Genomic DNA, 13,362 nt, shown 5'->3' with positions numbered 1-13,362 from the left:
TTACAACTAAAAGGAAACTTGATTTATTTGTAAGGTAGCCCAGTGGGGAATCACTACACACTGATGGTGAGTGTTAGTCTGTCAGAAACTGTTGGACACCCAGTATGCAAATAGATTGTGACAGGAGCCAATGGAAAAGAAGCTGTTCATGGAAACAGACTCAACTCAGTTATTACAAGTTGGTTTAACTCAAAGATCTGTGTTTATATGTATATATGTCCACAAATGTTCAACTAACTCAAAATAGTTGAGTATTGTTTAGAAATATCCAATTTTATGTAAAACAGACTTAAATCATTTGAGTTCAAACGACGTATGGGTTTACATTGTGAAAACTGTACATGTACAAGTGGTTCTGAGGAACACAACTAGTAGTTAATGCTTCCACTGTTGGAGGAACATTTTGGGTTCGACTCCTTCTTGTTCCTACACGACTGCACACCAGTACACAAGGCAAGGTCCATAAAGACATTGACAAGATTTGGGATGATTTAGAGTGATTTAGAATTAGAGTTGGTCCTCTCTGACTTCGCAAATGTGCTTCTGAAAGATAAGGTCAAGAATTCACATAAACACACTCCTAAACCTTGTGGAAAGCCTTCCTAGAAAAGTTAAAGCTGGTAAGGCTATAAAGGCAGGGGTCGGCAATTAAGTTTGGCTGCGGGTCAGATATATTCCAAGCCATTTCCAAGCCAAAAAATTCTGTTTTGTAAAATGTAGTGTAATGGGATGGAGTGAAACAGACTAGTAGCTCTCCAACCCAGAGGATTGTTGAACCCAGTTGCAGAACAGTTGATCTTAAAGCAGGTAAACCCAAGAAGAAAGGAATAAATAAATAAATAAACACAACAAACCTGTGTCGTCAGGGTTGCAGTCCAATACACTACCGCTGCCCCAGCTAGTGAATTGGGACACAGCCAGGAAAAAAAAAAATTTATGAGGAGATAGGGAGCCCAAGAACGGGCGGAAAAACAAGAACAGTCAGAAAACTAAAGTCATGCCATGCGACAGAGAGAGACAGGGGAGGGATGTAAACAAAAGCTCACCAGAGAAGCATTTTTTTATTGCCATCCCATGCTGTAAAGGGTGGCCGATATCATAGTTCATACGAGTGCAAAAGCTAATAAAAAGCGAATACTTTTGGCGATACATTGTATCAGATTCTAGGTCATCATTATTGTACCTGAACTCTAATGAACATGAAAAATATTCACTCATCTAACTTTAATTCTCTTTAAGTTTTTACCTCAGTGTGGAAGATAAAAGCGCGGAGTGGCCGAGTCTGCTTTAATTAAGAATATTTTTATCATTTTAAATTCCTTTTTTAAAAGCCCTGGATATTTAAAAATGCCACAGCGCTCTCTGCCTCCCAATGTTTCATTAAAAGCAAGACCTTATTCAGACGACTGGACGAATAATTCCACAGCAATTAAAGTTAAAGGTCTTTCAAAGGTCAGAGCTTCATTTTCTGCCGCATGTTTTATTCTCAAAAGTGTCTTCTTTCAACCTCTTCTCACTGATAATGAGCTCAGAACATCAAACAAGAACAAAAGCATCCCTGTAAATGTTATGTCACAATAAACCTAAACATTATCATTAACCTGAGCTTTTCATAGCTATAGCAGCACATCCAGCATTCAGTCTACAGCAGTGCCTTTTCTGAATGAGCACTCTGGTGCTCCTTAAGGTAAAAACAAATGTATGCTATGGCCAGGTGCATCACCAAACATATCCCTGACTGAAAATGTGTGGGATGATATTGGATTATTTTTTTTAACACTTCCATGTTGGTTAATGTGGAAGCACAAATAGCACGGTAACCGATTTCCAGTCGTGTTCTGATAAGAGAAAGATCTATATTCGAGCTGGGTGGAATTGATAGATTATCAAAGAAAATCATTAGGAACGTCTACAGCTCCATGCTGAGATGTGTGGCATAGAGCAGGTCAATAAATATGACATAAGGCACGTTGCAATGCTCATTGCTATTTTACACCACACTAACAGACTTTTTTAGGTCTATTTAGGAGCTAACAGCGCTAGGAACATCATGGCAGTTCATTCCTGTGTTATTTGTGCGAATAACACATCAGTACTTATATACTTTATCCAGTAATTCAGAGCTAAGAAACAAATGGTTAGAATTAGTCTATGGAGGAACAACACCACCAGCGAAGTACAATAGAGATAGATAGGTGTATGTTTAGAACAGTTCAGTTTTACACTAGTTAAAAGTAAAAATCCACTCTGGGGATTTTTCTAGGCCCAGGACTACCCACCTCTCTGTGTGTAACTATAGATTTACATAGGATCTCCGGTGGATTTGGCGTTTTACACAGACTCTAAGACTGGGTCAGTGGCTGAACTGCATTTAGCAGGGCATTATTACACATGTTGTAAAGTAACAAAGTATTGTTTCTGCCCGTCCACTCCTCCACCAGACTAAAGCAGTGTTATACTGGATCACCGGAGCACTTTCATTATATTGGCTCACACAGCATTTATTTATTTATTTATACTAGAGACCACAACTAGACATTTTAAAATTTACAAAAAAAAATTGGAATGAGCACTTTAAATAGCAACGGCATGTGAATATATCTACACTGATGGGCGTGGTAGTCTTGAAATGAGGTGTGTTTAAGTTAATTTCTGGCGTATTACTATCTTGGCAATGCAGCTGCTTGCAGACATTCACAGCAAGAACATGCAGATAAGTTTTCTCTGAAAAGAAGCTCAGAAGTGCTGCGCTGTTAATATTGCAATCTGCCAAAGTCAGAGCTCACCTGGCTCTTAAAGGAAATGTAGAGCAAACGAAGCGCTGATTAGTTCATTTCACTTTACGCCCAAAATTAACCACACTCATGATAATTAAGAGAATTAATACATGAATTTTGCATGTTTTGAATCGTGCAAGGTGTACTTTTCCTGTCATTACGATAGCAAAGACACACAGACACGCCCTAAATCAAGCTGCATGGTGCACTGTTAGCAGCTTACCTAAAGATCGATAAAATAGGGCCCTAAATATAATGAAATGTTTAATCATGCATTGTTCCTGGTAACTTGATTATCTTCCAAACGAATAGCACAGCTATTGTTGCATCTGTTACTCTGACGCTGAGTGAAGGTGTTTTTCTTGTTTGTAACTTTTCACAGGAGTGTATTTGTGAGATCTGGTGCAGCGTCGGCAGGGTAGATGTTCAGACCCTGAGGTTGGAGAAGCCACAGCTGCTTTTATCTCTCCTACAGCAGTTAGCTGAGTGTTGATGCTCGCAGCTACAGGTCTGATTATTCCCTCTAACCTGCAGCAGTTTCACCACAGTTTACAGCAGGTTTCCTGCAGCGCTGGCTGTACTGCACGTGTTGAGGAGTGTAATTTGTAATTGGGCCTGGTGGCCAGGTACCCCTGTGCTGGCCCAGGTGAAGGCCTGCCATCTGTTTGGCTTCAGGAACCGAACAGAGCCATTATTCACAGGCAAGTAGCTGCAGATACGGGTGTTGGTTGTGATTTTGGGAAACAGTAAATCCATATACAGATTCATACTGGACCATATACAGCTATGGAAGGTCTGGAAAAATGATGAGTTTCTTTGATTTTACCAAACCATCATGATCACAAACCATCAAACCAAACTGAATGGCTTGAAATTTTGCACCAGGAGTAAAGCAGCATAAAGTTATCCAAAAGCAGTGTGTAAGACTGGTGGAGGAGAACATGATGCCAAGATGCATGAAAACTGTGATTAAAAACCAGGGTTATTCCACCCAATATTGATTTCTGAACTCTTAAAACTTTATGAATATGAACTTTGAGGTCTGAAAGCTCTGCTTTTTTATTTCAGCCATTTCTCATTTTCTGCAAATAAGTGCTCTAAATTTCAATATTTTTATTTGGAATTTGGGAGAAATGTTGTCTGTAGTTTATAGAATAAAACAACAACATTCTTTTTACTCAAACATAAAACTATAAATAGCAAAATCAGAGAAACTGATTCAGAAACTGAAGTGCTCTCTTAGTTTTATTTATTTAAAAAAATAATATATGAAAAATATTGATAGATTAAAAACATATTGATCATATGATCATATTAATAAATTAATAAAATAAAATAACAAATAATTCCTTATAACAATGATTTTTAAAAAAAGAATGAGTGCTAATATCAGAGATGATAACATAAATATATTAAAAAATGATACTTTTAATATAATAATTTAATAAGAAGATAAAATAATAAATCTAATCATTTATAGATATAACTTTATGATTTTACTCCTGGTGCAAAAATTTAACAAGTTCAGTTTGGTTTGATGGCTTGTGATCATCCATCTTCCTCTTGATTATATTCCAGAGTTTTTTTAATTTGGTAAAATCAAAGAAACTCATCATTTTTTAATGGTCTCTTATTTTTTTTCCAGAGCTGTATTTTTATTTATTATACATATTTATATTTTTGTTACTTTGAATAAGAAGCTCCGTTTGTTTCCATTCACTCGCATTCATTTTCCAGCAGTCCGCCCTCTAGCGCGCCTGTAGCGCGGTACAGTCGCGCGCTGCTACTCTACAGTATCAGGATGAATAAGAAGTGGGCGTGTCTCTCCGCGGACTCGGCTCCGCGCCGCGTCCAATCAGGAGGCGGAATGCAAATGAGGATGCTAATTTGGACGCGTTCCACGCCTCGTACGCGGCAGGGCTGGAAGCGCGAGCCGGGGATCCGCGAGCTCGCTCCGCTCATTCATTCAGCCGGTGTCGCGCGGACGAGCACAATGTCATAGCACGGCTGGCGCGCGCGACGAGCCACGGAACGCCCACTTATCGCCTCACTGCAGCGTTAACGCGTTATTAATGGGACTCGCGCGACTGTTTGAGTAATTCCTGCGGGTTTTTGGTTGCATTTTGGGGAGCATTGAAGCCGCGCGCGCGTGAATCACCTTCTCCAGTTTGGTGCACCGGACCGGTAAGGCATTTTTTTTTCTCTTTGTATAAACGTATAAACGCACAGTGCATTGACGTATTCATTCGTGCAACATGTTGCACGCTGTGTAACGTTCAAGTTCGTGGTGCACTGAATGCACGTGCAAACGATCCATCTCCCAGAAGCCTTGCAGTTGTGTGTAGTGGGGTTGCATGTTGCATACAGATTCTTGTGCATTATCTCGCGGGGAACTGACTGACTTAGGCTTATCACTTTTTGTTTGCATATATTTATATATATATATATATATATATATATTTTTTTTTACTGTGCATGCTGTTTCAGAGCGCGTGCATTTGCAGTTGTGAGTGGAGTGCGCGTGTGTGTTTGAGTGTAACCCTCAACACCATATGTTGCTGCTACCAGCTGCGTAGAGGTCCTTTACGCACGCACGCGCTGCTGCCGCCGGTGCTACTGAATGAATGAATGAACCAGCGCACTGGAGTGCTGTGGAAATGAGGGGAGGGGGGGGGGGTGTACTGGGGGGGGGGGTATACTCTATACACTTCTGCTTGGGGTTGAGGGGGCTGACTGGTGTTTGGGGGTCTTTCGCTGAGTCAGACAGTCATGAAACGCATTTATAAGCTCGTGCATTAATTCAGATGTGTGTGCATCATCCCACCTACTGCCAACATGAGTTAAACCTGTTGGGGATGTTTTATTCATGAGGCTCACATTTGCATTAAAGCAGAGTAAACAAGTAAACAAATAGAAATGAAAAAAACACCCCCCAAGACAAATAAAACAACACCTCATACATCCAATGTTTAAATATTTAGAACTATATTTTCAGGGACTATATAAATCCAGGGACTTTTATTGGGTTAAGAATAAAGTGCAAAGTTGATAATGATTATAATGGTCATAGTTAGTTTGGTAATGATTGAGATGAAGATGATGACAGTGATAATTATTGTGTTGATGATGGCACACACAGTGATGGATGTGATGATAACTGTGATGATGAAAGTAAGGATGATGGTAGTGACTGTGATGGTAATGAGTGATTATAATTGTGGAGATGGAAATAATGGAAAAAAATGGAGTGTGATAAAAGTGTTGATGAAGATGATGATGATGATGATTGTGTAAGTGGAGATTATAGTAGTAGTGGTGATTGGTGATGAAAGTAATGATTGTTATGGTGATGATTGTTATGGTGTGTTTGTTTTGTATTGTGGGGTTGTTGTGTATTGCATAGATGCAAAAAAGTGATGGTGATGATTGTAATAATATAATTGTGGTTATGAAATGGCGATGTGATTATGATGTGATGATAATCATGTTGATCATGGCGAGGATAACAATGGTGGTGGTAATGGTTACGCAATGGTGTTGGTGATTATGATTATTGTCATCATGATGTGGTGATAATGATGGTGATCATAGTGAGAATGGCAGTTATAATGTAATGGTGTTGCTGGTAAAAGTGATAATTGTGGTATGGTTATTGTGACTGTAGTAATGGTTATAAAATGCTGTTGGTGATTATGATTATTGGGATCATGATGTGGTGATAATAATGGTGATCATTGTGATGGTAGGGTTATAGGGATGGTGATCTGATGATGTTGGTGGTAATGGTTATGAAATTGTCTAGATGATTATAATGATGGTAATGATGGTGTAATGGTGTGTAATAATCATGGTATTTGTAATAGTGACATGAAAGTTATAATGTAAGGGTGTTGATGGTAATAGTGATGATAATTGTGGTAGGGTTATGGTGACTGTGGTAATGGTTATGAAATGTTGGTGATTATGCTGATGGTGATCATTATGTGGTGATAGTAATGGCGATCATGGAGGTGATGATGGCAATGGTAATGATGGACATTTATGGTAGGCTTATGGTGATGGTGATATGATAGTGGTGGTGGTGATGATTATGATTATTGTGATCATTATGTGGCGATAGCAATAGTGATCATGGAAGTAAGAAAAATGATGCTTGCTAAAACGTTTGTAAAGATCATAGATGGTTATAATGATGGATGATGATTATGGTAATGATGGTGATAATAGTGATGGTGGTGATTATGATGATATTGGTCTCCACATGGCTGAAACTGAAGTGTCACTAAAGAGTCCAGCATTAGTGTTTATAAACTGGCAGTAATGGAGCTGATCCTGATGACTGTGTGTCACTGCGGGGGTAAAAAGTTCATTTTAGAAAATGCGGAATACAGAACAAACCACTTGTTAGGAAGTGTGTGAGTGTGTGTGTGTGAGCGAGTGTGTGAGTGTGTGACTGCAGAGTGCTCTGATATGACTCTGATTACACGCTTTTACCCTCCCAGGAATGATTACCATCAATTTCCCCGCTGTTAGATAGTCTGTCTCTCTGTCTGTTGGTGTGTTTATGACTCAGAGCAGGAAAATGACCGAAGTCGTGAATAACATACCCCCCCTTACCCTTACTGCCCCTCAAGGCCACGCCCCCTTTCCCCTTACTGCCCCCCGAGGCCCCGCCCCCTGTCTTTGTCTGCCTCCATTTAGACGTTTCATCATCACACGGGTAAGATCACTGACCCATTTTCCCCGCGAGCACAAATGTCAACCGTTGCATCATCTACAGTCCACTACACTGACCCCCCTCCCCCACCTGCCCCAGACTCCACCAACTGCCCCCTTCTGCCCCACTATTCCCCCCTGACTGTCCCACTATTCTCCGCAAACTCAGACAAATGCCCATACTATACCATACAGCAACTGCCCTAGTATACGCTCTTTAATACGCCAAACTGCTACACCATTCTCCACAAAATACCCCAAACATCCAACTGCTGTAATCATTATTACCCAAATAAACCCCATCAGCCTCTAAATTCTACATACTCTATCCACTACTCTATACACTATTCTACTCCAAGTACCCCAGACTACACCCACTGCCCAAACGTTCTACATCAATAATCCCCAACTAGCTGCCCTAATTTTTGTCAAAATGGACCAGTCTACATCCATCTTTCCACCATTTTTCTCAAAGTGCCCTAAACTACACCCACTGCCCCAGCATTCATTCTCCTCCAAATGGACCAGTCTACATCCAACTGTCTCAAAGTGTATTTGTCTCAAAACTACACCCACTGCTACACCTTTCTTCACAAAATACCCCAAACTACACCCACTGTCCCAACAATCAAACTCTTCCAAATGGACCAGTCTGCATCAGTCTACATCAACCTCTCCACCATTTTTCTAAAAGTGCCCCAAACTACACCCACTGCCCCAACATTCTACCCCAACCGTCCCCAACTAGCTGCCCAAATTTTCATCAAAATGGTCCAGTCTACATCCATCTCTCCACCATTTTTCTTCAAAATACCCCAAAATACACCCACTGCCCCAGCATCTATTCTCCTCCAAATGGACCAGTCTACATCATACTCTCCATGTCTCAGCATTCATTCTCCATCAAATGGACCAGTCTACATCCACCTCTCCACCTCTCCATTTTTCTTAAAGTGCCTCAAACTACACCCACTGCTACACCTTTCTTCACAAAATACCCCAAACTACACCCACTGCCCCAACATTCATTCTCCTCCACATAGACCAGTCTACTACACAAACGCATCACAGACCCAAACCTGCAGGTCTCTGTCATTTTTAGCTTCTTACGAGGTCATTCTCACCACTGGATCAAAACCAGGAGCTCCAGACCTCTCTAAACTACACTGAAGCTAAAGCTAAAGCTAACCCTGTGTCTGAGTCTGAGCTCCACCTGCCTGTCTGCTTCCGTCTGTCAATTTAACCTCCATCCTCCCTCTTCCTCTGTCTTATCAGTTCATGTGTGAGACAGTGTGTGTGTGTGTGTGTGCGTGTCGGTCACAGAGGAGAGGAGATAAAGGTGCACTGTTTGGCCCTCAGTGGAAGATAACACACACACGGCCCCTCTGAACACACAGAGAAGAAAAGCAATTACTACACGAATAGAGAGAGAGAGAGACAGAGAGACAGAGAGTGAGAGAAAGGGCAGAGTGAGGATGAGAGTCCAGCAGCTGAAATGAAACTCAGTCTAGAGTTCAGGATAGCTGAATTTGTGAGCTGTGTTTCTGTGGATCCTTAAAAAGTCTTAAAAGCTCACAAATTCGTTCACACTAAAATGTTTTGTCTTAGTGTCTTTTAACAGGTCTTAAAAATGCCACAGACAGGTTTGAGTTTATTGTCGTGCATTGAATTTTGCAATTTACACATTTGACACATAATCTGACTGATTTAAACGAGACATGTTATACAAAACTTACTTTTTGTGTGTTTTTGTATTTCCTCATGAAAGAGTTTGGCTGAAGGAGGTTGGTGTCAGGAATCAGATGCTTCTATGAGCCGTTTGTGACATCACAATAAGGGGAAACCTGCATAGACAGTACACATCAGGATTAGCCAGCAGACTTTGTTTGAGGGAGGGATCTATACCTTTCAAATAATGAGTTTTGTGATTCTATTGCACTTAAGCATGATGTAGCTTATTTGCCAACACTACTAACATGTGGTAAACGTTCATTGGAACCATAAGGTGATCCAAATTATTTATTTTATAATATTCCAGCACTGCGATACAGCATATAGACTATTGTAGAATCACAGTATTGTGACATTATCGTTATTGTAGACAACGTATCACGATCACATCATAACATATCGCGAGATACCCTGTGATTCCCACACTAGTGTGCTGTGGTCGGAGTGTTGAGAGGGATCTTGGTGTTGAAACAGAGTGAAAGATCAAAGGAAACAGAGAATCAAAGTGAAGTCCACACTGTCTTGAACAGGAGAGGGTCTGCAGGTCAGCTGAGCTCAGGATCTAAACTACAAAGTCGGGCAAAACTGTGATACACACACACAAACACACTTACACACACACACAATCTCTCCAGTGAGTGTGTGAGAACACAGACATCACGGGAGGTGAACACACTCACACTGATGAACTGTGACTGCTCACACGTTGGAGCCCTGAGGACGAGCATCCGTGTATGAATGTGTGTGTGTGTGAATCACAAAAGCAGTAGTCGGTTAAGAGACATTCCATCTCAAAAACAGTAGTAGGCACATCCTGCCCCCCCATCAGCCCCACCTCACCCCGGCTGGCGGCGCGGCGCACTCTCTGGTGCGGTAATCAGTGTATTGTTAGCGGGCTGGGCGGCGGCTCTGTAGGGTAAATGTCAGGCTGATATTTCACTCAGTGTTCTCCAGCCTATAGGCAGAACATCGCTGAAGGTCAGAGGACTTAATGATGGAGAGAAGGAGGGCTGGAGCATGTCTCAGCCAGGAACAGATTTAATACGTCTTCTCTCGTCCCTTCAGCCGAGAGAAGAGAGTCGGAGTGAGATCTGGAAGATCTGCTGATTGTGTCCTCTACGACTTTCCGTACGAGAAGCTCATTAGCATCTTAATTGTCTTAATTGTTCAGTTCTGGTCGGAGTCAGAGCATCTTCAAAATCTAGATCATGACCTTTACTGTTGGACAGGATAATTTAAAAAAAGACTGTAGCTCCGCCTCAGTGATTATCATAACCTACTGTACGCTCAGACCAGGAGCAGGAATCACAGGGTCTCATGATCTCATGATACTGTGATACTATAATACTCAATATATCACTAAACAATTCTCTAAAACAGAGGGGTCGGCAATTACTGTAAGTTTGGCTGCGGTATACTTGCATTGTGCTGAGTGTAAAGTTTGGTTGAGGGGGGATCATTATGATTATGTTGTGGAATAGTTTTTCTCTAGTTGGGCATTTCCCTTTCCATTTCAAAAGAAAGAATATCTTAATGCTTCAGTAGAGCAGGATATTTCAGACAATTTCATGTCCCCAACATTGCAGGAACATTTAAGATTTTGGGGACGACCCCTTCTTGTTCCTACATGACTGCACACCAGTACACAAAACAAGGTCCATAAAGACGTGGACAACATAGAACACCTTTGGGGTGGTTTAAAGTGAATTAGATTTGTCTGACCTCGCAAACGCATTTCTAGAAGAATAATCAAGAATTCCCATAAACACACTCCTAAACCTTGTGGAAAGCATTCCTAGAAAAGTTAAAGCTGTTAAAGCTATATAGCAGGTGTCGGAATTTAAGTTAATTAAGGTGGCGGGACAGATATTTTCAAAGCCATTAAGTGGCGGCCACAAAAAAATACTGTTTTGTGAAATGAAGTGTTAAAGTAGATCTCCAGCCCCGAGGGTTGTTGAACCCAATTGCAGAACAGTTGATCTCAAAGCAGGAAGAAACGAAAATATAAATGAATAAACACACTCTTCCTCAAGCGGCATCGAACCCGCGTCGTCAGGGTCGCGCTCCAATACACTACTGCTGCTCCGTCTAGTGAATTTGGACACGGCTGGGTACAAACGCCCTTATAAGGAGATTAAAGTCATGCAGAGCAAGGGGAGAAATGTAAACAAAAGTTTGCCAGAGAAGCATTTTATTGCTTTCTAGATCTAAGATACTTCACAGCATCTGTGTTACTGAAGAGGATAAAATACTCCTAAATAAATCGATATTGTATTTCGTATCATATTGCAATATTATGCTTTGCAATACTGTATCTATGTTCGGAAACGCATTATGTGTAACATGAAAAGATTGGTGTCAGAAGTGCTTAATTTAATAAATGATGTACTGTCATTAGATCCCACTTTTTGGTTTTGATTGGTTAAAAGTAAACTCCTGTTTTATTCAGATTTTTTAATTAGATTTTTTTATACTATGGTGTTAGTTTTTTCTCATATAATTTTTTTTGACAATTGCAATATATTGCCTTGGTAACAATATTGAGTCATAATCCCTACATTGCGATATGTATCTTGCCAATACACAGCCCTACTTTATATAATGAGCAAATACCAGGAGTTATGGATTTATCGGTGTCAGTTTCATCGAATTAAACAACCAATATTCTTCACCGCAGGTATCCATATTTAACACCATGCGAACAATATGATATATTGCAATATCGGTATATTGTTCTTTCCCTAATAATATTTAAAAAAGGTAGAGCCACTGGCTGCAGAACCTCTTTAAGGTAGTGTTGGGATGTCAAAGTGTCTGTAATAAAGACCAAAGGTGATTTGGTATCTTATTAAATCTCAATACCCACATTTAGAGAGTTATTAATATATATCCACTCTAATAAGAGGCTTTGTTGGGTATATTTAGAGTATTATTAATACCCCCTGATGAGCGTCTGGTCTGTGTACCAGAGGTCGTGATTTCCTGCTCCTGGACGGTTCAGTGATCCGGAAAGCTAAAGACCTTCACAGACAGATGGGTTTAAAGTGTGTAGCTCAAGAAAACAGGAACAGATTTCCGTCAGACATCCTTCTGCTTCTCTGAGTTTCTCTGTAAAGTCAGAACTGTAGTTCAGTTTCATTTTATTTATCTTGTAGAAAGTCTGAATATACTATAAGATTTTTTGTATACTACATAATTTAAATGCCAAATTGTCCCTTACATTGTGTCAAAATGTATTAATGAATGGACCAAAAGGAAATTTCCAAAATGACCTGAAATAAACCAATCTGAACCAGTCTGAACTAAACTTAACCAAACTGATGCAGACTAAAATGAAACTGGACAGTGACGATTTGCATCGTTTTAATTATCTATGTAGTATAATAAGATTTACATGGACAATTATATCAATATATCAATAATAACACAATTATTACATTTTAGTTTGTTTCAGTTTGGTTTGGTGTAGTTTAGCCTGCTTTATATTGGTTTAGTTTAAGTTAGCCTGGTTCAGATTGGTCCAATTTAGCCTGGTTTAGGTTGTCTCGGTTTAGCCCAGTTCAGATTGGCTTGGTTTAGTCTGATTCAGATTGGTTCAGTTTAGTCTGGTTAAGATTGGTTTAGTTTACTCTGTTTCAGATTGGTTCAGTTCAGTTTTGCCTGATTCAGATTGGTTCAGTTTACTCTGGTTCAGATTGGCTCCGTTTAGTCTGGTTCAATTTGGTTTAGTTTTCTTTAGTTTAGTCTGGTTCTGTTTGGCTCAGTTCAGTCTGGTTAAGTTTAATTTCACTTAGTTTAATTCAGTTTAGTCTGGTTCAGATTGGGTCAGTTTTTAGTGGTTTGGTTCACTTTCGGTTTAATTCATGTTTATTGGGTTCAGTATTATTCTTTTTACCTCAGTCTAGTTATGTTCAGTCTAATTCAGTTCAATTCAATTCAGTTTGGTTTATTTCGGTCTAGTTTAATTCAGATTAGTCCAGTACAGACTATTACTTATAGAGAGAGAGAGAGAGAGGTGTTTAGAGGTGGTGATGAAGTGAGGATGGATCCTCTATAGCTCTGTAAGCAGATGGCACTGTTGGCACAACCTCATCTACCTACACACACACACACACACACACACACACATGCAAATGTT

The 13,362-nt window shown here is 40.1% G+C and overlaps 1 protein-coding gene across 1 annotated transcript in view; it reads left to right on the top strand.

Annotated features, from left to right (window-relative positions):
- The first annotated feature begins 4,726 nt into the window (after nt 1-4,726).
- LOC103030382 (plexin-A2) overlaps nt 4,727-13,362 on the top strand; it is a 104,996-nt gene continuing 96,360 nt past the window's right edge. The window contains exon 1 of the mRNA XM_049471686.1: nt 4,727-4,961. The gene's annotated coding sequence lies outside the window, so the exon portion shown is untranslated. The remainder of the gene's footprint in view (nt 4,962-13,362) is intronic.

Source organism: Astyanax mexicanus, chromosome 24 (genome assembly GCF_023375975.1).
Source record: "Astyanax mexicanus isolate ESR-SI-001 chromosome 24, AstMex3_surface, whole genome shotgun sequence".
Classification (NCBI taxonomy): Eukaryota; Metazoa; Chordata; class Actinopteri; order Characiformes; family Acestrorhamphidae; genus Astyanax; species Astyanax mexicanus.
Note: the sequence above shows the minus strand (reverse complement) of the source record. Positions and strands in the feature narration are given on the sequence as shown.